The following is a 27563-nucleotide window of genomic DNA, read 5'->3' as shown; positions in this document are numbered from 1 at the left end:
TTGGAACATCCTAATGAGGAACTAATATTAATTCATCTAACAAAGTTCACTTTTCTGTGAGACACTGAGGTAATTAATAGAATTCCTTCATTCATTAACATTTCAAATCTCATTAAAATGTAAATGGTGGGAAAAGTTTTTGCGTATTAGAGGGTATTTATTGGCATTCATCATAATAAGTAATTTGGTCTTCATTAATTATAAAGAATATAACAAATAGTCATTTACTTTTGTGAAAACAGCTGGTTAAAGGTTGTTGTACTTTCATGTTTTAGTGTTGCAATCAAAATGGATGATTCTTTGTACAGATATAATTAATTCTCAGCACTGCACTAGGTGGTGTACAAAGTTGAAGAGACTGTAAAAAGGGTTCCTCTTCATCATGCAGCCGTGTATATGCAGGAGAAGTACCGTGAAGTAAAGGGCTTTTTCTAAGCAAAAAGATACCACCCTACAGATTTCCTCCCACAATTTAGGTGGGTGAGATTACCACAGGATCTTTGGTAATGACTCTCATGCTCACATTCTGCTTGTAAAATGGCAGTTCAGAAAATGAGGGAATGAATTTTAATAATCGGGTCTACTGAAATGTTTTCATACAGATGCCCTTTACACCTTTTCCCCCACCTTCCCCCCCAAGCAACTATTTAATCTCTACTATATATTTGTACCTCTTTCTTATTTTTGAGACTTCCATGGTCGGGAGCATAGGACCACAAAGTGGCCAGGACTAGAATAGTGCAAGGTGTAGTTAAAGGATGCAGACACTAGAACTAATCCGGGCTCTGACGCTAAACCAGGGACCAGAAAGGAGTCACCAGCTCCCGTAGTTTGGACACACAGAGTCTCTCTTTGTGGGCTCTGGTCCTGGGTGTCAACATTATATTGACCACCTATTTGCCAAGCTATTGGAGGAATTCTACATCAATTTTTCAGTCTGGATCAGATCACATAAGATCTGATTTGTATGCTAAAATTTAACAGGCTTCTAAAATAAACTGTTTTCTGCTATCATTTTAATGTAATAAAGAAACAGGGTTTACTTTGGCATATAATGCTTGACCTTCACATATATTAGTGTACTTTTTCCTGTCCTGCATGTATCAGGTCATTTTCTGTCAACCCATATAAATACAGAGATGAAAGAAGACGATAAACAAAAGGAACAAACTGCAAAACATAAAAGTGTTAAGAAAGTGATTTATGTACATTTCTGTAAATACAATTCCAAATTAAACTGTTCTTTTGATAGCATTTTAACACACCTGACAGTTTTTATACTTATGTGCAGAAAGGTTTGGTGGTTGTTTCATCAGAATCATTTTATATAGGTATAATAGTTGGATTAAATTTGACCAACACTTACTAGAATAGTTTGATTTTTTTAGAATTTATTTAAGGCTAGATTCTCTATAAATGAGCATTTATTTCAAAGTATGTGGCAATAGCAGGCACTAGCTGTTCAGCATAATTTATAAAATACTAAGAGTATGAAAACTGATGTCTTTTTTCATAACAAGTCTTGGGATGAAGCATTTCCTTTCACACTTCTTAGGATACCAGCTTTTATACGTATTCTGAAGTGCCGTGTTCAAAGAATTTATAAGCCAACTGAAGGAACAAGTATACTGTAAAATAAATGAGCACATGGAAGAGCACAACATGCCTTTTCATTTGATAAGCACAAAAAGAATCACTTGGAACATACAACAAATATGGCAAAACACCAACCTGTGAAACTTATCTGCTGAGTGACTGAAAAGTAAGAACAAATAGCATCACGATCTATTCAGGTACTATAGAAAAGATCAAATCAATAAAGGACTTATGTGCCCAGCTGAGATTTACTGAGTTTAGGTGTTAAGTGTTCATTCAAAACTCCTGCCCAGCTGAAGTCCAAGCCTTAGTGTCAGTGCTCCAAAATCTGCTGATTTCTTTTTTCTTTCAGGTTCTCCAAGCACTTTGAGTTGCACCTCTGCTCATCCCTTGTAGTGTCCCAGGCTGTGTAGCTTAATACCAGGTTCCTCTTAATGGAAAAACCTGGCAGTTCTTTATCCTAGTGTGCCAGTCCAGAATGTGTCCTGCAACAACCGCTTAGGAGACAGCCTGACACAGAATGCATTTTTGGTCAATATTTTTATGCCACCAAAATTGTGGTTATGACTCAGTCTACCTTTTGCTTAAAAGACTGGTTACATGCTCAAAGACTTAATTTCTTGGAAGGAAGGAAACATTAATCAGTAGCAAAGTCAGATTCTTTTTCTATCTTCCTTTTCTCTATTTTTTTTTTTGTTGGCACAGGCCAACATACAGAGATGTCAACATTTTTCCACAGAAAGGGAGAGAAATATAGGAGCCAGTATAGCTTACATCCTGGAAGTTAGGGCAATATCTGGTTAGTAAAGACAGATTTGAAGTACCTTCAGACTACTAAAGCAATTATACCCAGGTCTCTTATTACCTCAGTAGATGTTTTGCCTGCTATACTACTGCATGAAAGGAGGAAAGAGGTGCACGGGTTTCAAGAGAAGTGTTCGAGCTCTACTTGTGTCTCTGAAGGAAGACACATAGACTTGTGAATTTGGAGGATGGATCACAAGTGCAGGATTTTAGACTTGTTCTTGTACTTTTCATTTCCTTATGGATAACTCCTGGATGATACTTTGCTCAACACCGTGGCTGCTCTAGATCCCACGCACACATTTACCCCTTTGTAGGAGCTGTGTGTGTTGTGCAGAGAGATGGCTTGGCACCAGGATTGTGTAGTCCACCCTGGGGCCACTGTGCAGACTTTGGAGATTACAGTGCCTAACTATAAGCATTGAGTTATTTAATTGAATTTGGATCTACTGCCATCTTCAATGCAGAGTTCCTCAAGGTCTCCAGTGAGATGCCTTTTTTTTTTTTCTTTTTTTCTTCAGGAGCTTTTTTCCTTGGCCTTTGTAGGTCATACAGTTAGCAACTACTAACTGGGTTGGGTGGGTACACTGAAGAAAACCTTTCTATCGTGATTCAAGCAAAATGTACATTATATGTATGCCTAAGTGCTCTGTTCACCTTTTCAAAATATTTCCTGTGATAAGCCTGCCTGTGTCAAGCTTGCCTGTGTCGGAGCAATCACAACAACCCTACTTTCAACTGTTTTCTGTCCAGTCTGTGGCTTAACAACCTGGCTTTTTATCCCACCCTTCCATCATGGATTGTTTAGGGTAAAGATTATTTCTTCTAACATACTAAAACAATGAGATGGGGGCTTCTAGGTATTTTTGTAAAACAGGTAAGGAAGTTAATAGTTAAGATACTGCAACCAGTTTTATGCCTAAGATGATAATTACTGAGGTGTTAACTTGAGAACCGAAACATCTCTGGTAGAGTTGGTTAAAATGATATTTCAATTAGTGGCTCAGAGTGCATGGCACTTGTGAAGAATCAGTCACTGAGGGACCTACCATAGTTTCAACAACATATGGAAGATTCCTTTCCCTGAAGGAAGACTGTCGTTAGAGGAGAGGCATGAAGTTGATAATGAATCCCCCAAGTACCTGTAGTAAAGAGAGATTTCACATCTTTGAAAGAATCCCACTGGTGCTCTCACTTGTGCTTGTCAGGAAAAGTCACTAACTTCTCTAAGTAAAAGAGTTTGGGAGTTGACTTGGAGGGTGATGCTGTGTTTGCAACTAAAAAGAATGCAGCAGAAAGAAATTTATGTTTTTCCTCTAACGCTGAGTTTTCACCACTTATTTCTGTTCTGCAGTAACCCTTTATTTTCCTTTAACTTCACCTGATGTACCAAATACTTTGGTTACCCATGCCTGGATTTGGTGAAATATTTAAATTCAATATAATTTGAATGGCTATTCCAGCAAGCAAAAATAAATGTTCAGGAGACTGAGTTCGCAAACAAGAAAGTTATCAAAATCGTGCCATTAATTTGGTAATGAAGTTAAAGAACAGTCCACTTGAAGAGATGTCTGCTTGTGCCAGACAGATGCTCACACTAAATGGCCGTAATGTCTGTAAAGTGACAAAAGTTCTGCAATGACCGCACCATTTCCATGTGTGAACAGTCCAAGCTGCGGATCAAATCTGGTGTGACTACACTTGGGTCTTGAAAAATCATTATGTGGACTTGCTTGAGGTAACATTAGCCCAGGAATTTCTGCGTTCCCCATTCTTTCCTCAGTGCAGTCTCTTGTCCTACAACATCGTATACTAACTTCTTTGCATTATCCATGATGTACTATTTCCAGATTCTTTATTCCTTTTTTTACACTAAATAATTGAGACTTTTTTCTTATCTTCAGGAACAAATCTGCTATAGCATTTTAAAGGTGTGATGTGCAAGTGTTTTTTCCTTTTACGTTAGGTATATATCCCAAAGGTATGTATCTGTAAGTATATAAAGCAGTATGTTAGACTGAAAAAAAACATTTGTTTACAGATGACTAAAATTTATTATTTTGTTTCACAGCAAATACTGGTGATGATTTAATCTGCTAGAAAAAAATATTTAAAAAATTCTCACTAAACAAAGTTTCTGGAAAACAGATCGACAATAAAATACCTGCCTCCAGTCTGTAGAACAAATCTATTGGGTTTTTGTCTCTTGACTAATGTGAGGATAATGACTAATTAAGCTATAGAAACTCACCTAGGAAATGCTGTTTGGAAGGCTATGTAGATGGATTCCCAGACCTTAAGCCTAGCCCAGGCTTCCCAGGTTCCAGCTCCCAGTTTCTGTAGCAAAGAGCCTGAACACCCCGATACCTTTAGTTCTCGGTGACTCTCTAGGTGCTTCCAAGCCCCTGGCAAGGCTGAGAGACAAGTCTGTTGCAAGCGTGTGCTCCTTACCCTGTGGCACTGAGCTTGTGTGGAGGTTGCTCTAAGATGAAAGTGCAGGTATCTCCACCCAAAGGAAGCATGACAGGAGGGCTACCCGGAGAAGGCTGTTGTCCATGCTCCGGGGCACTGGAAGTGCTAAAGGCACTGCGGTAGGGGCAGTTTGGTGGGCAGGTTTGACACAGAGGTTCTGCGGGAACCCTGACTTCTGATTTGCCGTAAGTAAGTTAAATTGGAGATATTTCAAGTGCAACATATTTGTCTTTTAATAAAGTGACATCTTTTATAGCAGTTGTTTCTCTGAAAGTTTCCAGCTAGTTTTGCATCTATGCATCCCTTCAGTAGCACAGTGTTCAGATGGCACATTGCAGCCAGTTAGTAGCTGATGTAGAAGGAAGAAATTATGAAGAGCTCCTGTAGAGAGGTTGTCAGGTGCTGTTTCCTATGATGGGGGGAAAAAAGTGACATCTCCTTATATGCAAGGTTTACATTCCACTGACAGTTTTCCATTGAAATGAGGCTTGGACAATCACACAGTATTTCTGTCTGCCTGCCAAAGGCACCATTCCCGATTTTATTTACTCCTTGCATGCTCTCGATGCACTTTTGCTGTATTTTCCAAAATTACTGCTGGATTCTCGCATCACAACTTCATAAAATATTTTGGGGGTTGTTTGGTTTTGTTTTTTTTTTTTTACTTTCTTTTTTCTTACTTTCTTTTCATTTTCAGTATAATCCCTGAAAAATGAGTAGTTCTGCCTGATCTGTTTCTCTCTGAGTTTTGGATGGAGGTCGAAATTAGTTTTGTTTCACATTTTGGTGTGAAATGTTTAGATTTTGCATTTGACTCCCAGGACTGCTAATAAGATCTGAAAGCAGGCTTGCCCTTGCACGATTGCTGGTGTCAGTTTCTAAAAAAATTAAAGGTAAGCCACGTTCTGCAGTACAAGCGTGAGGGAAACAAAGCATCCTTCTTTCCCTATGCCATCCCGGTACTACCATCTTCTGCAAAACAAGCAAGGAGGGATAAAAGAGTCAATGTGGTATATTTCCTAAGGCTGAGAATCAAAAGACTTGTCTTGTATTTCCAGCTCTGTCACTGACCTGCAGTGTGAATTTGTGATCCTTTCTGTAAAGGGCAACCTAGCATGTTTGGAGTCTGACTACCTTTGTGTATTTGTCAGCAATCTCCGCTCCTGCCCGGTGACAGGTTGCTATACAGAACAATGACATCTTTCTCCCAGGCTTAGGCAGAGCTTTTCCTCTTTGCTTTTTGATTAGAGGCCTTTTATGGTTCCTGAGCTTCCTCTGGGACAGAACTCCCAGTACAGGGCTATACTTTAAAGGGCATAACATAATTCTTGATTTTAAAACGAATGTGATTTCCCTCTAGCCAAGCTTCTCAATATCCTGACAGAGCCCAAGAATGTCAAAATGAAACCTAACAGAAAGAGAGCAAACTGCTTTATTCAGACAAGCAGGCTCCAGTGTAAAGCCAATACCAGCGTGCTCCGTATTAGCTTATCCTAATAAAAATAAGAATTCTATCAGGTAATACAATATAATTCATTAGAAATATCAACAGCAAAATTTTAAATTTATGTTTTGAATGCCTACTTCAAAAATGTCCTTTGGTGTGAAGAAAAGCGATGCTAACATTTTTTTAAAAGCAGCTGAAGCACATTTTCTAATTAGCTCGTAGAGAAAGGGAGTCATGAGATGAAATTTGGTTACAGTTTTGGTTATGTTTGTCTATAGTACATACAGTATACACAGCTTCTTTTTGTTTGGAAAAGCAGGTATGATCACTCTTCCATCTGTCTGTCCTTACCAGCGTGACAAGTGTTGACAGTCATCAGATAATATAAAAATTAGTAGGTAGAATGGGTATAAAGGAGAACATACCATGAACTTTTATTGGCAATGAATTTTGCTTAAAGCATTTCTCATTTAATGGATATAAGTGAGTTTCATTTTAAAGTACATTTTGGATGTTGACACCGCTTATTATAGCAGCTGGTTCTTTGTCAAATTGAATGATATTCAAAACCGGATTTTGTTGTTCTTTTTCTTCTTACCATCTGTTGCTGCTATAGACATTTTTTCAAGGAGTAGCTTCTAAACAAATTAGGTCATATTGTAAATGTGTTCTTTTTACAAAAGATTTAAAATTCAAATCATAGGGAAAATTATGGTGTAACTTAATTCTATAGTATAATTTAATTCATATACAAATTTTCTATTAAAAACACCAACAACAAACATTTCTTTTTAGATATGTGTGTTCAACTGATACAGCTTGTGACTTAATCTTATAAGAAATCTGATCACTTACAAACCTGTAATTCAGTTTGCTATTTGAACACCAGGCAAATTATATAAAAGATATAATTAGGTGCTGAAATATAATAAAATAAAAACAAAGGAAAAATACGATCCTGAAATCTGTTTTTGTTATACAACCTGAATCTTATTTCATATGTGACTTTCAGCCTCATTGAACAGAGTAGATAAATTACTTTAGACCCTGAGCTCAGCAAATCTTACCAGCATGTGTGTCTTTAAGCATGCAAGTAGCTTTTTTCACCTCACTCTACCTGACTTGAGTTCCTGAATCATTTAATTATTTTAAGGATCAACTATTAAATTACACTGGAGAGGAGTATTACACGCAGAAAATTAGAGGTTTTCATGTCTGTCTCTACCACAGCTAAGCATTTTTTCAAAAGGAGAGATAGGATTAGGCTGGATGTTTAAGACCTGAGCAATTATCTTGATTTCATCTTCAGAGCACAGAGTACCCTGAGCCCCGAATGGAACACAAAGATGCAGAAAAGGTATGTGAACCTCTTGTTAACTACAGTCATATTGCACAAATAAAGAAAAAGCCCAAATCACATCTGTGCTTTCTAGTTTTTAAACATGTGCCTTTGCAACTTTAAACATGCTTTTGCTGTAACAGTAACTATGCAATATATAACTAAGGAGACAAGATGTCTGAGCTGGAACAGGCTTCTCGGAACAATGTTCACATTGTATGCGTGACCTGGCTCAGTACCCAAGGCTGCATTTGTGATGTTTTCTGCATACAAAGAAATAAAAGGCACGTGGCAAAGCCCCTATGAGTTGCTACTCATTTGCAATACCTGACAAATGTGATAAATGCCATTAATGTCCTCTCAAAAATTGATGGATTTTCCAGATGTTGGTCAATGGTTGGCAACTAACTGTTGTCTTAGCAAACAGCTGGCTGAAGGCAGAGTTTCATAATATGGGCACACCTGCATAGAAGATGCAATGCATTGCAAGGGCAAAAAGTACTAGCCAGGTTGAAACTCCTTTAGCCAGTATTCCCAGCCACACTCCATTTAGTGAAACTACTGCTTCTGTAGCGATAACTAGCATTTCTTACCAATTAGTACATATTAACGGTCATAGTCCTCACACAAGCATGAGCAGGCATCATCTTGCTAATTTCTGGCTAATATTTAATTTAAAGATGGGGGGTACTCTCCTCCTGCTTAAATAATTATTTGACAACTGGCGAAGTGTCAGATGAGTAAAGGACGGTAGTGAGTTTGGTGTTGTCTAGAAGTGAAGGAAAGTGGGAAGGAAACTGCTGACTCCCAGCAGCATCAACTCAGAACAAAAGAATACCTTGGGTGAACTCCTTTGCAAAGCCTATTTTCATTGATCACAGCCTGAACCCAAAAAGACTCATTGAAGTCTTGTGCTGCTAAGCAGCAAGTTTGGAAATGCAAAGTCAGGAGACCTGGATCCTAGCATTCAGACTTTAGGTAAAGATGGATAAGCACTTAAGCCTTGAGATCTGAACTACAAACAACCTAAAATGAAGAGTGCCTTGGGTCAGGTTCAGTCTCTTGCTCCCTAAGCTCTCCCCCTCATATAGTTTCCACCATACATTGGTGAAACTAGAACCTTAAAGTGCTTTGTGGTTTTTTGCTTCCATTTCTCCTGGTGGAACACTGTTACAGGAATTTATCCCTCTTGTGGCTTGAAATTATGTTCCAAATATCAGCCTAAATTCCTCATGGCCAATTTATTCCCATTTGATCTGTACCAATGTTGTTCTTTAGCTTAAATAGTTCTCTGTCCCTGAAGTTTTATTGCCCCAATATATTTATTAGATTTAGTGGTTTTGGTCTTTGTGTTGCTTACTAATTTTCATACGATAGCTTCCTTATTCCCTGATGATCATACTAGCTTTTCTCTGTATCCTTATGAGTTTGAATTATTTTTTTGCTAATAAAGGATCATCAGTATATATCAAAATTATATCAGCCTGTATTCCAAGGTCTGCAGGTGATACACCAGACAATGGTAAGCAGTCTTAATTTGAACAGTAACACAAGAACTCAGCAGTGTATGTGGCTATATGATAATACAGCAAATATTTTAAGGGTTAAATATAGTGTGTCAGTCCACAACAATTTGGAAATTGCATGTATGCACTAGTTCATATTAATTTTTACCAGTATCTTGCACAATGACATCAACAGTTTCCTGTTATACTTGAAACATACCACGTGATTCACTCATATATAGTTTTACATATACACACACACATATTTTATATATAAGTAAATACATACATACATACATGTATATATATCTGTATACCATTACAGTTGCACCATGTTTCAGATTTATAATTATGCTATTGCCAAGGATTGTTCATGGGTTTTCTTCATTCTCTGCCACTTGTAATTGACGAGCTCTGAGCTTTTAACAGCAGTGTTTCTTCTTTGTCCGTGTGTGCACAATCTTTCACATTATACTATTGAATTTCATCCCATCTATATTATTTCAGTCTTCAAGATCATCTAGTTCTTTCAATGTGGTTTTCTCATCCCCTTTCCCACTGGAGGGGACATCCCAGCCTTATGTTGTCAGCATATTTCAGTAGTCTGATTCTTTTTCTGTGCGATGGCCATTAATAAAAATACTAAAAATGATAAATTTCAAGGCCAAAACTTAAGGAATTGTCCTGGTCACCTCCTGCTGGCCAGACAGTTATCTTTTCACCACAACCTGACTCCCTCTAGCTAATTTAATATTTTAGAATTCTTTTGCTAACTCCCAATTTAACTAATAATTTCCCATGAGGAACCATATCAGATACTTTTCTGCAGTCCAGTTAAATTAGATATATTACATTTCCCTTGTTGCTGTATTCTCTGCTGGAAGCCAGTAGCATATTGGCAGTGTAGTCCTGGTATACGTCTTACTGCTCATAGAAATGAATGTGTTTTTATCATTAATACTAGATGTCTTTTTACTTTGCTAATAACCCTTGCTGTTACAGGTGTCTGGTGCTTTGGGAAGGATTTCTTGTGCTCCTGAAACATTTGGTGAACTCTGTTCTTTATATAATATTACCTTACCAGTTCAAAGCAATCAAATCTGGGGTTATAATCAGGGGTAAGAAAATATAGCTTAGAAATCTTCATTTGATCTTTCAAGGCTCAAGTCTGCAGTGTTTCCAAGTCTTCGAATCTTACTAAGGTGGGAAGCTAAACTTTTTTTAGACAGAATTAATCTTTGTAAGAAATATTTGGCTTCTCAGAAACCAGTTATTTTATTTGAAGCTTTTAGAGTCCGTACTGCCAATTTCTGTTTCTCTGAAACAGCTTTTCTATCTGCATCTAAAGTCTGCCTATAATGATATACCTAACTAGTTCAGTGGGTATTTTTTGTTTTGGGATGACTTTTTTTTTGGGGGGGTGGAGGAGAGTTGTTGGGGTTTTTTTGGTGTGTTGGTTTTTTTTTTTGGGGGGGGGGTGGGGTGGGGTTCTGTTTTTGTTTTTTTCCCCCCCGAAGTGTAATTCTTGCTTATTGGCGTATTATTTCATTACAAAATCCGGTTCACCCAGCAGGGCTTTTCACTATGTGAAAGAAAAATTACTATAGCTGTAAACTATTGCTGATGACATAAGGAGATATAAATTGCCTTCTACCAAAGACTTTACTATTATGGGGAATAACATGATCTTTAAGAGCAAATAAAATCTATCATCTTTTTGTTCCGTGTCTGAAGTGCACTAATAGCCACTGTACACTTTCAGGGCTGATGACTAAATGAAGCCTGTAAGATCCAGCCCCACAGACTTCAGAGTGTGCAGTCAAGAAATATTTCAGGGCAGCCAGGAGGGAGGGATAACTTATTTTCTGCACGAAACCCTAAACCAAAAGAAATTAAAATAAATAAACAAACACACACACACACACAAAATCCACAACAAAAACAGGAATTATAAAGAGGTTCCACAAATTTTTTTGAATACTGGTTTTCAACCTGATCCAAACCATGAACGATGTTAAAATCAAATTTTGAAAAAAATCAGTGTGCATATTGTGATGGTAATTTGATTGCTGTAATTTGCTTGACAGTGAATGTGCTCATTAACCAACGATCATGCTCTTACTAACAAAATCCTTCTCTATTCCACTTCTCTGCTGCAAAATTCAGCTGTATTTCAAGGCCTCTATGATGACTTTGGACTTCACTGGTTAGTTGGTAGACTCAAAAGGACAGTATTTTTAGACACTAAGGCCTACTGTGGTACATTTTATTTTCTTGTCAGAAGGTTTAGTCATTAAATAATTGGATAAATTTATATATAAAGAAGTAAATTGTGTTTCTGACAGATTTATTTTTTCATAAGAGACTTCTTTATTTCCATGTGTTTAAACATAAGGATAGTGAGTAGATAAATCAAACTAATGAAAATGATCAAAGTGAACAAAAATAATAGAAATGTAGAACACAATCAGATAAGAACAAAGTGAATATATTTGGTAATTTTACTTGCTTTCAAATTCAAGTATGTAATTATTTTGATTTTTCATTCATGAAAGCATTTTTTCTAAACTGTAAATGCAATTATGTGCTGGATTTAATTTTATGGCTGTGTGCAGGATTCATGCACTGGTCTCCATGAAGGGTCTTCTTACACAGCCAGCTGATCATTCATGTCTACATGTTAATGGGTACATATAGTGATAAGTACATGTCTGAAGTAGCTTCACAGCTGGCTTCATATTATATTTGCTCCAAGTTAAAAAAAAAAAAAAAAGTTTCTTCTTTCTTATTGCTTTTCCCCTAAACTTTAAATACTGCCTATGGCAACACACATGTTGAGACATCGGGATATGTTTAAGTGGGGTCATTCTGAGTAATTTTCAGTTATAATTTCTTATTCATAGTTCTTCATCGTAATCACCATTCTTTTTGATGGACAGAAATGATGGTGATTGAGCTAGATCACAGGTCATTTCTGGTAGTAAATTTTCAGTGCCTGTGGAGCAACAGATACAAAAAATATTTGAAAGGATCTATCTTCCCTTAGCCAGACTGGTTATTTGGCAAATGTATGTATATGCTTTTGATGTGACATGCCACTTTTCTGACTTGTCACTTCATATTTATGATACACAGCAGTATGCTTAATTGTTTCATGAAGAGTCTTGTCATGGTAAATCACCTTACTATGAAATGAAATGCAATGTAGCATGTCTAGACACAGAAATACGAAACACAAAAAAACATATAATATGACTTTGACATGATTAAATACAACACTGACAGCTAGCAGAGCATGTGCAATAAAATTAAAGATACTATTTATGAAAGACAAAAGGGACATTCTGGCTTTTCAAGCAGTTTCATGGATTCAGAATATTAGGATACGAGTTCTCTGTTTCGGGGAATTTTGGTACATACAGCACTGGAATTGGACTTGGGAAACCTGAATTCCTCCCATGTGTTCCACAGCATTGTTGGATAACAGTCACAGTATCTAGGGAGTGCATTCACTCTGTTGGCTCTTCTGTTTGAACTGTAACGGCTGAAAAATGTCCTGCAGCAGCTTCGCTTTAGCATCTGCCTAAAAAAATTAACAAGTAAATGATTTTTGGGTTTGTTATACTCCTAACTCTTGGACACCTGAAGAATTGAAAGGGAATTCAAATTTTTCCTCAATTGCCTCGAGCTCCTGATTTTCAAAGAGCACAATTTGTTTGGAATTCTTTAATTTTACAAGCCAAATTCCATTTCACTGGAATCGTAAATAATGCCTTTTCATATTATGCATTCAGTTAATCCCTGTCCTTGCTCAGCAGGAATAAGATTACCCTTGCAAGCCTGAAGTTTCATGCATTTACTTTCTATTGTCTTCTGCTTTTCCTTCAATATTAACATTATTATTACCTCACCAATTTATGTTCAACTTTTAATTAATGTTCCATTTAATTTTGGTTAATTTTTCATTCACTTCTAGTGCAACTTTGTCCAGTTCTCCCTCTGGAAAAGCAGGGACAGCTTTCATTCTTTTTGTGTGCTCTGCATGTCTGCAAACACTTGCAGGTTTTTCAAGTGATGAAATCCCTGTGTCCTTAGGCTACATCTCTGTCACATCCCTCTTTTCAGGTTTTCGTTTCTCCCCTGTCTTCACCAAGCCACCCTCCACACAGCAAACTTGCAAAATTGGGGTTTTGGGGGATTTGTATCAGTCAGAACCTCTTTTATATTTTTTCCCTTTATATTTTGTTTGAAAACATCTCTCTCCTCTCTCTCTTTTTGTAAGGTATGCAGTGCCACACTTTTTTTTATTATCACAGTTGTCCTCCCCGCTTACATTAACTGAAAACTACTAGAAGCATGAAGTGCCTCAGAACTAGCAGTAGGCACTTTCCACTTGTCAGTCTCTGCCAGCATTCACTGAGTGCAGATACATTTTTTTTTATACATCTCTGGGGAACTTTAACCTTGATGAAGGTTGTAAGTACACCATTCCCACTACCTGTAGTATTGTCTTAGCTTTACTACTGATGCTATGTATTTTTTAATGGCCACTCAGAGCAACGGAGACAAAGAAAAAATCTCCTTCATTCAGTGTCTGAATTTAACTGATGCATAATGGGTAACAACTTTGCTAAACGTTTTTGCCATAATTTTATTAGCATACATAAAAAGCTTTTCCCAGTGACAAATAATCTTTCAATCATGATCAAATTAAACTCAGTTTAAAAGAAAAAAATAACATGGAAGCAAACATATTATTTTATAGTGCATAGGACTGGAGAGATTACATCATTTTCCATATGAAATGTTAACCGACATTATCCTGTGCAATATTAACTGCAGTCAAAAACTCAGTATACAGTCTGTTGGTCATAAAAGAAAATTAGGAGGCTTAAACTCCAACAGCACAAGATCAGCGTCATAACAATATGTATCAGACCTTGATATAAGATAAAAACAAAGCAAAGACATATTAGATGGAAGAAGAGAGAGCCAGAGAGGAGCGGAGACATGTTTGATGTGGCAGGTACGTGAGCAGAGCACGTGGTAGCTCTTCCTCAGTAGGAAGCAGGGTGGAGGCAGTTCAGAGAAGCCCCTGGAGGCAGTGGCAGACGACAGTTCCCAAACGAAAATGAGTGCAGGGACAAGTCCTCCTCCACTTTGCATAGTCGGCAGTGAGGAGAAAGAAGGCAGAACCCCATCCAGGCTGCTGTTTGTAATCAGGCAGACTGAACAGGTATTTTACTCCTCTCATGTCCAGGAGCAGCCGGTAAGCTTCATTCCTGGTGTTGCCCGTGTAATGTCTTTTCACTTACTGCAGAGCTGCCTTGCCCCTGCAACGAGCTGGGAAAGAGGTCGTCCCACTGCTGCTACTCCTGGGGCAGATGACAGCCTCAGTGTTGCCAGGCTGGATGACCTACCACAACAAGGTGTCCGGAGACAAATGAGAAAAATAAAAATAATGCCAGCTCATCCTGCTTGTCTGTCTGCTGCGAGACAGAAATCTAAGTCATGTACAGTCTTCTCTGAATCCCCCTGGCAAGGGATATCGCGTTGCCATGCCGCACAGGAAACGAGAGAAAGGGAAAGCTGTGATCTTGTCACGATCATTTCTCTGGCTCAAATCTTTCAGTTAAGATTTAAAATTTAAAAAAAAAAACAAAACAAACTAAAACCAAAAGCATACACACACACAGAGAGGAAAACAAAAACAAAAGGTCTGTCACCCTCTGTCAGATGACAACTGGCATTATCACTTTTCTCATCAGACCTATCAGGTTAGCCATGCAGGTGTGTTTCCCCTAGGCCTTGTCTCTGCTGATTCCCTACTCGGCTCCTAAACGCATGGAAAGAGGGAAAGATGGGAGAGGATATTTTGAGGAAAGTGAAGGGGCTTATAATTCCTAGCTATATTAGGTTCAGGTACAGCCTAGCCCTAAATTACCCAATTGATTCAAGTAAAAGTAACCGATATTACCATAAGTAAATGTTCCCAGAATCTCTCTCCAACAATAGGCAGACGCTGAGCTGAATTTACATTTAAAGTAGAAATTACTTTCGCGCTAAGAACAGCGAGACCTGTAGAGCGAAATGTATTGTTCTTGACACGTTTGAAAAACACTTCTCAGCGAGCATGGGGTGGGGGGTATGGGGGGAAGTAGGACTGGCAAAGCTAAAACAAGAGTCAAACCTTGACTTCTGTGAGAAAGCATAATCCCACTCCTAATAAAAATACATTCTTATTTTTCAGGACATTGGCTACCGTTCATTATACTGTTTTGTGACATTACTGCATGGTACGTGTGAAGTAACTCATGAACCTGGACTTGGTTTAGCAAGCCCTATGTTATTTATCAGCATTAGGCACTGCACTGGTTACCTTTTAACTACAGGAAGAAACATGCTGAAAGGTGTTTTGGCCATTTTTGCAGCATTCATGGTACATCTACTGCATGTGTAAATCCCTGTGTTAATGCCAATCACAAGGTGACCACCTGCCTTTTTCTGAGTATAAATTAATGGTTTTCCTTATACAAACAGATATACATGTAGAATCTATGAAATAAATTGAAGACATCTTATAGAAAATAAGTAACAATTACAAAAGAAAATATTTTTAAAGCATTTTCATAGCTCATGTGCAGCTAAGTAAGGCCCTTATTCAGGCATGGAATTTAGCTATATTGGCTAAGCAACAAGTGATCCCTCTTTCATGTTGTTTGACTTGACTACCTGCAGCTTTTTCTTGACCATTAGGAAATTTAGATCTTCTCTCCCACCTTACCTGAGAGGTAACAGGCTTCCTTGTTCAAGTACATGGGCTGAGGCTTGCAGTATGTCTTTATAATATACAGGATTTCTGTGTAATTTAAATTTTATCATTTACAGAAGGACTAAGCCATTCTTGAGAGAGGGAGAGATCAGAAAGTGTATTCGCTATCTCAGCTTTAAGATATTGTCTGCCAAACTGCATAATTCTGGAGGCAAGAGTTAAAATCATGCAGACATAGGTCAATAAAAACTACCAAGGATTATTTCTTTCAGAGTACCTGGTTTATCATATCAAGTATAATTCAATCTTTCTGAGGCACAAATATACATCATATTGAATATTTGGAAAAGCACGGTCTAAAGATAAAGATTAAATACTGAAAGTGAGAAGAAGGTTTATGCTACTCTTCTTTTTCTTATGAAGGGATATGAAACGCAAGACAATCAAACAGGAAAAAAGTGAACATGTTCTTGTCACACTGACAGGTAAAATACAGCCACTTAAAATAAGTGTAAGTTTGTATTGAATCACACGTCAGAGTTTTTGGTTGTGTATGTATAATGAAGCAGAAGTCTGATTAGCTCCATGAGCTCTTTCAGAGACCCTCCACTAATTCAGTAAAGTGCAGGACACCTCTTATGTATTGACGAACGTACAGTATCTGGGCTTTGAGCTATCTTTCCTTGCTTACCTCTGAAGGCAACTTCGATTTGTTATTTCCACGTCTCCAGGTCCCACCACGACACCAACTCCAGCTCTCCCCCTGGGAAGTGCTCCCCAAAGGAGTTGTATTTATCTCCTTGTATTTGCTGAGGTTTGTAGCTCTTGACGCTGATCATAATTTTCTTCACTGGGTTTCGTTTCTTTGTTTGTTTTGATTTCGCTTTCTGGAAACTGAGTAAATTTTAGCCTTGTTTGACGGTCTGTTGGAGACAAGAACCTGAACAGTGACGTTTTTGCTTGCCAGTCTCACTTCCCAAAAGAATTGAAAAATCTTTAATCACCTTCCCTCTTTTTATTTCCTTCATTTTTCTGAAGTAATTAGGTGTTGCAAACAATAAAGGAAAAAGTTATGTGTAAAACCACATTACTTTAATCATGTAAATGTTCAGCTCAGAATCCCAGTTAAGTAAAATATGTCAATATTTTCCTGGAGTCTATTTGAGACCTTCTCTGATGTTACGGCTTTCTCTTCCCCCATTTTGTAGGCCAGCTGTAACTGACACTGAAAATATATGAGGAGAAGATTTCCACCTCACCTCAGGAATGAAAACTTTGGAAACTTATGATAGTAATTGTAAAGAGTGTGCAATCAACAAGGTAAATAAAAGTAAATAAAGAAAACAGAATTCATTTGCTCCAAGAAAGATGGCTAGTTTGGAAATTAAATTGGCTAATGGTTAATTCATTTTTTTAATGAATATTTAATGATTCATATTTTAATGAATCATTCAATTTTTTAAGGTGAGAAATGAGAACATATAATTATAAACACTATCTTTAACACTGTTGCCTTTAAATTACTTAACCTCATATGTCAAGGACATATGCAGGAATTGAGAGGGTTTTGTATGAAAAAAGCGGCTAAGATGTTGGGGTTTTTCAGTGATAAAAATAATAATTATTAATTTCCTTAGTATTCAAAAGCTACCAACAGGATATTTATATAATCAGTGTTGAATTTAACTATAAAAATGTACATAATTTCAAATAAATTCCTGTTGTATCCTACGTAGGCATGACATTTTAATATGCTGTGACATGTATATATAACCTGCAAAATATTAAAAGATGAATATATCAGAAATTCAGAAATCTCAAGTAAAAGAAGTAAACTTGTACCCTTCTCTGTGTGTGTGTGTGCTTACCTAATAAACTAAAACTTATGATAAAAGAAGGAAATCAAGAGACGGAAATAAAATATTCAAAAATAAGAAAATACCAAAGCTATTGCCACAGTCAACCTAGAATTTCTAGCTTTGGCAACATGCATGTTTCAGTGGTCTCAGTCCAAATAAGTTTAAAACAAAATTTCAGAGCTATGTCTAAATACAAAGGTTGTATAACAGTAAGTATACCAGTCCTCATCTGGAAGGCAGAGGAGAACATTCTGGAACCTTCTTGCTACTTTTTCTTTTTGCTCCATAGGATTTCCAGTAGCTAGCAGTGTACCACAGGGTTCAACATCTTCATTAATGATCTGGATGATGGGGCAGAGTGTACCCTCAGCAAGTTTGCTGATGTTGCAAAACTGGAAGGAGTGGCTGATAGGCCAGAGGGTCGTGCTGCCATCCAGAAGGACCTCGAAAGGCTGGAGAAATGGGCTGACAGGAACCTCATGAAGTTCAACAAGGGGAAGTGTAAAGTCCTGTACCTGGGGAGGAACAACCCCATGCACCAATATATGCTGGGGGCCAACCAGCTGGAAAACAGCTTTGCAGAAAAGGACCTAGAGTTCTGGTGGACACCAAGTTGAACATGAGCCAGCAATGCACCCTTGTGGCTGTATTGGGTTTATGTGGCAAGGTTTTTGGTAGCTGTGGGTGGGGAAGAGCTGCAGGGGTGGCTTCTGTGAGAAGACACCAGAAGCTGCTCCCATGTCAGACAGAGCCAGTTTCAGCCAGCTCCAAGATGGACCTGCTGCTGGCCAAAGCTGAGCCAAACAGAGATGCTGGTAGAGCCTCTGTGACAACATATTTAAGAAAGGATAAAAGATGCTGTGCAGCAGCTGTGAGGAGTGAGAAAACGTGAGAGAAACAACTCTGCAGACACCAAGGTCAGTGAAGAAGGAGGGGGAGGAGGTGCTCCAGGTGCCAGAGCAGAGATTCCCCTGCAGCCCATGGTGAAGACCATGGTGACACAGGTTGTCTCCCTGCAGCCCATGGAAGACTGTGGTAGTGCAGATATTCACACTGCAGCCCATGGAGAAGCCCATGCTGCAGCAGGTGGATATGACCTGAAGGAAGCTGCAGCCCATGGAGAGTGCAGGCAGGAACTGTGGCCCATGGAGAGGAGCCCACATAGGAGCACGTTTTCTGGCAGTCCTCCAAGGCCCATGGAGGACGCACGTCAGAGCAGTCTGTTCCTGAAGGACTGTACCCTGTGGAAAGGACCCATGCTGGAGCAGTTCTTGAAGAACTGCAGCCTGTTGGAAGGACCCACACTGGAGAAGTTTGTGAAGGACTATCCCGTGGGAGGGACCCCATGCTGGAGCAGGGGAAGAGCATGAGATGGAAGGAGCAGCAGAGATGAAGCATTATGAACTGACCCCGATTTCTCCATCCCCCTGTGCCACTCAGGAGGAGGAGGTAGAAGAGTTAGGAGCGCAGTAGAGCCTGGGAAGGAGGGGTGTGGGGAAGGTGTTTTTAGTTTTGTTTTGTTTCTCATTATCCTACTCTGTTACAATTAATTGGCAATAAATTAAATTAATATCCCCAGGTTGAGTTTGTTTTGCCCTTGACGGTAATTGCTGAGTGATCTCCCTGTCCTTATCTTACCCATGAGCTTTTTGTCATATTTTCTCCCCCTGTCCTGTTGATGGAAGAGGAGCGATGCAGCAACTTGGTGGGCACCTGGCGGCAAGCCAAGGTCAGCCCGCCACAGTGTCAAAGGCAACTAATGGTATCCTGGGCTGTATTAGGAGGAGCGTTGCCAGCAGATCGAGGGAGGTGATACTTCCAATCTACTCAGCACTGGTGAGGCCACTTCTAGACTCCTGTGTCCAGGCCTGGGCTCCCCAGTTCAAGAGACATAGACGTACTGGAGAGAGTGCAGTGAAAGGCCATAAAGATGATGAAGGGACTGGAGCATCTCTCCTATGAGGACAGGCTGAGAGAGCTGGGACTGGTCAGCCTGGAGAAGAGCAGGCTCAGGGGCATCTCATCAATGTGCACAAATACCTGAAGGGAGGGTGCAAAGAGAACAGAGCCAGGTTCTTCTTGGTGGTTCCCAGTGACAGGACAAGAGGCAATGGGCACAAGCTGAAACACAGGAGGTTCCATCTGCATAACAGGAAACACTGTTTGCCTGTGAGAGTGACTGAGCACTGGCACAGGTTGCCCAGAGAGGTTGTGGAGTCTCCCACCTTGGAGATACTCAAAAGCTGACTGGACATGGTCCTGAGCAACTGGCCCTAGATGGCCCTGCCTGAGCAGATGACCTCCAGAGGTCCCTTCCAACGTCAACCATGCTGTGGTTCATTAAAAAAAATAAAAGAGAAAAAAAAAAAGATGAATGTAAAGAAACTGCAACTCTAATAAAATCTTTTCAATATGTATTAGGCTAAAAAAGATTTTAATTGCCTGCATGTTTTCTATGGTCTTTGTTAATTAATCTGATCTCTTTAACAAGTTTTTTTGGTTTTGTTTTCATTGCTGAAATTATAGAAATCATTTAAAGTACGAGTTCTCTGTCTGTTACCATCTCTCTACACATATATTAGAAATTCCCCTTAGCTTTTTATGGTTTTCTGAGATTTCATGTCATACAGGGAAAAAAAGCAAAACTTAGAGCACATGTATTTTGAATAGAGTTGGATACAAATGACTAAGAAGAGAAACAGACATTGAAATCCCAGTTAAGTCTGTAAGTAGTAAGTGGTTACCATTGACAAACATTATGGCAGACACTAATAACAGCATGTTGGATAATTCTAGTGCTATATACTTTACTAAACCAAAACTCTTAAAATAACACCTGAATCTCATAACATTCAACAAAAGGAAATGCCAAGTTCTGCACCTGGGAGGAATAACCCCACGGACCAGCATATGCTGGCAGCCAATCAGCTGGAAAGCAGCTTGGAAGGAGCTGGAGGTCCACACAGACACCGAGTTGACTATTAGACGGCAACGTGTCCTTGCAGTGGAAAAGGCCAATAGCATCATGGGCTGCATTAGGCAGAGCGTTGCCAACGGTTCGAGGGAGGTAATCCTTCCCATCTGCTTAACTCTGATGACACACAATTGGAATGATAGGTCCAAGTCTGGGCTCCCCAGTAAGAAGTGGAAATACTGGAGCAGGTCTGGGCCATGAAGATGGCTGAGGGCAGGAGCACAAGGCATGTGAGGAGAGGCTGAAAGAAGGTTAAAGACAGATCCTACTCCTGCCTACAAAAAAAACTAATGGAAGAGTACAGAGAAGATGGAGCCAGACTCTTCTTGAAGACGAACAGTGATAGTACAAGAAGCAGTGCTACAAGCTGGAGCATGAGAAATTCTGATTAGATATAAGGAAAAAACTTCCACTAAGAGGATCATCAGATGATGGAACAGGTTGCCCAGAGAGGCTGTGGAGTCTGTATCCATGGAGATACTCAAAATCCAACTGGACGTGGTGCTGGGCAACTGCCCTAACTGGATTTGCTTCAGGCAGAAGGTTTGGACTAGATGACCTGCAGGATGCCCTTCCAACACAAATTATTCTGTGATTCTATGCTTATTTCTGATTATTATTTTTATTATTATATTATGCAAGGAGAGTATAGCTGAGTTGAAATGCAGCGCTGAACCATACAACAATTCTCTGTTAAGGCTTTTATGCCACCTATGACTCTCTCATCCAGCCCTTCCTAAATTACTACTTTTTGGAGCATAAAAAGGAGGGAATTTTGCAGTTAGAAGCCAGTGAACATACGCTACCCGCTCAGGAATGATTACTATTCTGTGAATTATTTTCTGAAAATGTGTATTTTAATCCAAACATACATTTTCTGAACAAAACTCTATCAGCTTATAATTTTCATCTGCATTAAAAGATGAATATTATTAGCTTATTTCTCTTAATATGTCTGGAAGGAAAATATTCATTTGGTTTATCCAGATGGATTGGGAATGATTTTACCATACCCAATTAAGCTTTCTGTCTGCTTCAGACATGGTGCACAGGGGATGGATTATGGTTTCCTGTTCACAAAAAAAAAGTTTAAATGTCATTCCTCCCAAAACAGATCAAAACAACTAACTACAGATGCTGCTTTAACCTTGAATATGTACAAAAAACCACTCAAACATATTATATGCATTTTGTTCTTTCCTTTTGCCTTTTAGATCTCTTAATCTTCAGTCCAAATAGCTGTAAGGAAAAGGATGTGCAATATAGCAATTGCTTATGCCTTCTACCAAGTAGGCACATTCTGTAACTCAACATTCCTGAACTGCCATAGGGTGTTTCATTACAGTGTGTTTACTAACCCTTTAAACCAAATTTCATTTACAGCAGCTCCGCTCTGGGTAGTTGCGCCACAGCAGGAAGGTTTCCAGGGACATAGAACAGAAACCTGCCATAACTAATAATTACAATCTCAAAGATACCAAGGAGTAAGCATTTGTGTGATTAAAAAAAAAAAAAAAGGTAGACTACAGCCAAACGGAAAACTGAAGCATTACTCTACACAGAAAGTAAAGGCAGAAAATGGTTCATTTACTCTCTTTCCATTTGCACAATGGTAATAAAAATGCCAAACAGACTGATTTTCAGGCAAACTCTATGTTGCAGTAAAGTCAAGATTACAAAGGAAGATACCTTGCAATACTGTACTTTTACCTCTCTTTCAAGGATATGCTTGTATGTTCAGATTAGTTTTAATTGGTTACTGCCATTTAGTTTTTAATATTTATGAAATGACATGCCTTTCTCTGAGATTGCTGCACAGAATGTGCATTTCACAATTATATGTATTAAGCATTCTTTCCAGAGTGGTTAAGACTTTATTGTCAGAAAAATTCCACACAACTGAAGAGAGGAAAAAATACCTCTTTCAGTGAACTGGTCACCAGATGCCTTGTTTGATTTATGTATTCTAAAGCTGTTATAGCTCATTTATATATTCTGAAGCTGTTAGAGATTAAAGTCCTCTTGAAGACAGAACATAGCAGAAAATGTCACTGTTTGTTGTTTTTTCCCCGATGGATCTCAACATTATCTCAACTAAAATTTGATTGGCAAATCTAAAAGGAAACCATTCCTCCTTAAAGATGTCACAAAACTAGATTTTTTTCCCCAAAATAAAGGGAAAAAAGCAAAAACAAACAAGAAAAAAAACCTAAACCAAATGCCCCCAAAACCATCCAAAAAGCTCCAATAGGATGACAAAAATCAAAGCACACAAGAATTATTAGGCCAAAGACAGAAGGGGAAAGAGATAAAATGTGAGAGAAGGCCTCATTCTAGATATGTGAGGGAAGGACCTCCCCTGTGAGGGCTCATCCTGGAGTCTGAGAATTGATTAAACATATTCTATTTAAGAAAAAAATGGATAAAATGTGACTGAAGTAAAGAACCTGGGATCCTCCTAATCAGTAGTTTACAGAATCACATCCTTTCTTTCTTGCTCTCCTGAGCTACATAAACTGTGCATCCTTATGTGCACAACAGCAAACCTCAGCAGGAGAATGCGCTTTTCCCTGGCTATTTTAGGAAGGTGTAGAGTGGTATACTGGAAAACTGAAGTCTGGTTACAACCATTCCTCCCCCTCCCCATGACCTCACCCATCACAGCTCCCCCTTACTAAAATCTAAAGCTTCTGAAGTTCTAAAGTTTCTTGACCTGAAGTTCAAGAGTTTCTATTTCTCAAGTAAATGCACTAATCATCATGCAACCAGATCCAATGGTGACCCACTGTATCTCATGAACTAGCAGAGGCTGCACTTCAGAAGAGATTCAGGAGTCCTGCATCCCAGCTGGATGAGAGGGTAAAGGACACCCTGAAGCCAAGGGTGTCTCATCTGTTGGCTTCCCAACCAGTGCATAGCTCAGAGCACACATTTCCTAATAATCTGTACTGAGTAGCCCCCCTGGAGGCATACAGTCAATGAGAGATAGATGCTGCAGTTAGGACCTCTGAATTGCTCCTCAGAGGTGCTTCCCTCTCTGTTGACCAAACCTAGGAAGCCCATGGGTCTATCTTATGTTCAGTGTTGAAACAAAGCACTTTTCTTTCAGGCTTTGTGAGGCTTACGTAGGGATCCTTGAGATGGTCAGAATCTGCCCCATGGTATCTGCCACATGTCAGCTTTTCTTTGTGTGATGTGATGGAGTCTTATATAAGAAATGGTATTTTCTTCAACCTTTTTATGCATATCACTCTGCCTAGGCCCAGACTATGTCCTTATTCACTCTGAGTAGTACCTGATTTCAATAGTCCCATTAAAATAAACAAAATTACATAGTTATTTTCAGAAGCCAGTCTGCAGACACTTCTAACTGTTATTATTGAAGAGCTGGAATAAATATTTCCAGATGGAAGACCCTCATTGTGTTTGTATGTCTATCCTTTCGTACTCTCCTTCTTTCCAGCTACTGCTCATAGTGTTATTGAACAACCTCATATTCAAGGACATCCCTCTAGAAAATGACAGCCAGATACTTCTGCCCTAATTGTCCAGAAGTGACCATCCTATTGAAGAGCTAACAAGACAGACTGTTCAGCTCATTCCCAAAAATGGAAAGCCAGAGTCCTGAGTATTTGCAAAAATGGGGGAAATACCAGACCTGCACTGAAACAAGACCTGATGTTAGTAAGTATGCTGATGAGTATATTCAAATGAACACACAGTCTTAACCCAGCATATATTATGACATTAACATGTTTTATATAATGCTATGAATCAAATGAAATACTATACCATACTGAACAATGGCCTATGCATGAATATAGGCATAAAAATGCCTAATCAAGGCTTCAGTTTTGAGAATGTGTTACATTTTAACCATTGATTTATCTGCATTTTTTTATGATATTACTTTTTTTAAAGTTAATCAAATAGCAAAATGTCAAACTCAGGAAATTTTAACTTTCTAAATAACTGCTTGGGGTTTTTTGGTAATAATAGTATAGAAATCTCTGAGATATTTAAAGTTGGCAGTTTTCCTAGAGATAAATCTCTAAACAGTGTAGCTTTCTATCTTCACGGACCCTGACATCAGCATATATTCACATTTTCATGTTGTCCTCTTACTGGAGGCAGAGAGATAATTTAATCTCACAAGCCAGAGTCTCTTAATGGGGTAAGGTTACATAGTCAAGGAGAGAAATTATGGTTAGTTATGAAAAAATAAGTGTGTTTAAACCAAATTGAGTTATTTAATGAAGGGCTTTAGGAAAATGGATGGTACCCCATCATGCCACTTAAGCATATTGAGTAGCTCAAGGGGAAAATGTTGTGTGTAAGCTTTAATTAATTTCCACTTTCAAATCCTCAGAGACACCAAAGAAGACAAGTCTGAAACATTCTGTTGACAGTATACACAGGTTCCAAGGACATTTGATGGAATGTAAGTATTATGATCATAACAACACATTTTTATCAGCAACTTCGTTTCACATTCTAAATGTGTGCACATTAACCAATGATTATATGGGCTTTTAATTGGTATAAACTAATAAAGGCTTTTTTTGTTTCTTCTCTCCAGTCAGTACAATTTGATTACAGTAGCTCAAGGTTTACCTCATTATGTACCTGTGATAGCTAGAGTTTTGGAACTGCTCCACCTCTTTTTTTTAAGGGAGTACACTAAGCCAAAGGTATCTAATCTCTAAGGCTAGGTTTTACTGGAACACAAAATAATATTAGAGCAGAGAAACTCTTTACATAAGGAAACCTCAGATAAGATGTGTGAGCAGGATTGAATAAAACAGGTTAAAACAAATCTTACCACTGTCAACTGTCTCCTTGCAGGGTAATCTTTTCCACCAAACTTGATCTCAGTCCAGCAAACTTTAGAGGTTCCATTGGTCACAAAGACCTCACAGTCCCCTCACATTAAAGATTTGTTAATTTTGGTTTCTAAACAAGCAAACTGCTCATATGTTATCTGATTTTTCTTACGACTTCTCTGAAAAGAGGAAAATAGTTTCAATGGAGGGGATGAATAGACACATACCAGCAGCTAATCCAGTAGCAATCTCCAGTATGCTAAAACTCTGCTCAGTTTTTCCTTCTCTCACCTTCCATCCTAACTCTCAATAAGCCTCTTCTGCCTCTGAAGGCTACATACATCAATGAGCTTAGCAGTTGTCTTCAGTAGTTCTGAAATTCCCGTCACTTCAGCCCAGCTTTTGAGGGGCAGATTCTCAACAGGAGGGCTTCTTATGGAGGAGATAAAAGAGATTCCTACCATTTTTCACCTTCTTGTGGCTTCAAAGTGCATGCTTCTTCATAATGTCCTGGGAGAGTCTCTTAGCCCCAAAAGAGTGTACTCTGCCAGCCCTTCAACTCTGCTGCATTCACAAGGTCAGGGTGGTGGGTGGGGGTGTTGGTCTTTGGGTTATCCTCTTCAGAAGAGGGGCTTCCTGAATGTCAAATGACTTGGTCTTTGCAGCACACCCTTCTGAAGTCCTAGATGCGCCCTGAGCTGCAATCAATGGAGCACATACGCTTCTCCCTAGCTTTTAACACAATGGAGAAATTCCAGTGCTGGAAAAGTTCTTTGCTGAATTATGGCAAGGGTACACAGAACCGTAGAGGGTAAAGACCTTCTATGTAGGTTGAACCCACTCCCTTGCATTTGATTCCTAAAGAGAAAAGCAAAATAATTGGCAATGTTACATATTCTCATTGCAATAGAGGGTTTAAAAAAGGTAACGTTATGCATATAATGTAAATTTCAGTATGTTATTTCCTGGCATTAACACTCAGTGAAAGAGACAGCTACAGAAATAGATATGAAGCTGAAATCATGCTGAAAGGATCAGCCTTGTATGTTTATATAAAACGCTTTTATAGAAATCCTGACACTCCATATCACTTTTCACAGAAACCTGTTATTTACATAATGGCGTACCTAATACCTCCTTTATCCTTCAGATTTTTACCTTAAAAATAGAACTCAGTATCAGCTAATATGTATTTAAGTGTCAATTGTATGGGTATCATTCAGAGCCTTGCTATCAGAATGAAGGCAAACACATATGCCTGGCCATCAAATACATGAATATATTATTCTCTTTTTTTTTTTAGAAACAAGATTTGCACGAGTCAGAGTTTGCAGATTTTGGGCCACAAACCCCCCTGAATGCTTAAGACCAAGTATCTTTAAGTTACAAAGTATGTTACTCACCAAGTAGCAACTTGCTTCTTTCAGTTTTATTAGGATTCAAATGTTTCTAGTAAAGGGAGTTTTAGCATAGCTACAACAAATCCTGTTTTATTCAGTTGTTTGTTGTTCAGAAAAAACATATTTTCCCAAAAATAATGGAGCAACATATTATTTTTATGCACCTGGCATAGAAAGGTACTATTGTGTACTATCTCCAAAGTACTAAACTTCTATAGTATCAGTTAAATTTCTATGTCAACCGTGAGCACTCTAAATGAGCTGAGATTAAGAAAATGTCTGTTACACAGCAACTGAGATTTTTTCTACGAATAACTTTAAAATTATTTATATTCATCATAAACATGTACTGATAAAAAAAATCAGGTTAAGGTTTGTCGGGTAAAATTTTATTATGCAGTTATTGTGAAATGCTGACCCGTGGTAGCTGTAAGAAAAAACAATGCCCTTGTAAATCTTTAACTTTGCTACTGAATATAATTTTCAGTTTGTATGGCTTGTGCAATTGACTGCTATGCCTTAATTTGATTCCATAAAAGAAAATAAGTATTTTGAGGAAAGAGTGACAACTA

This window comes from Aptenodytes patagonicus, chromosome 2 (genome assembly GCF_965638725.1).
Source record: "Aptenodytes patagonicus chromosome 2, bAptPat1.pri.cur, whole genome shotgun sequence".
Classification (NCBI taxonomy): domain Eukaryota; kingdom Metazoa; phylum Chordata; class Aves; order Sphenisciformes; family Spheniscidae; genus Aptenodytes; species Aptenodytes patagonicus.
Note: the sequence above shows the minus strand (reverse complement) of the source record.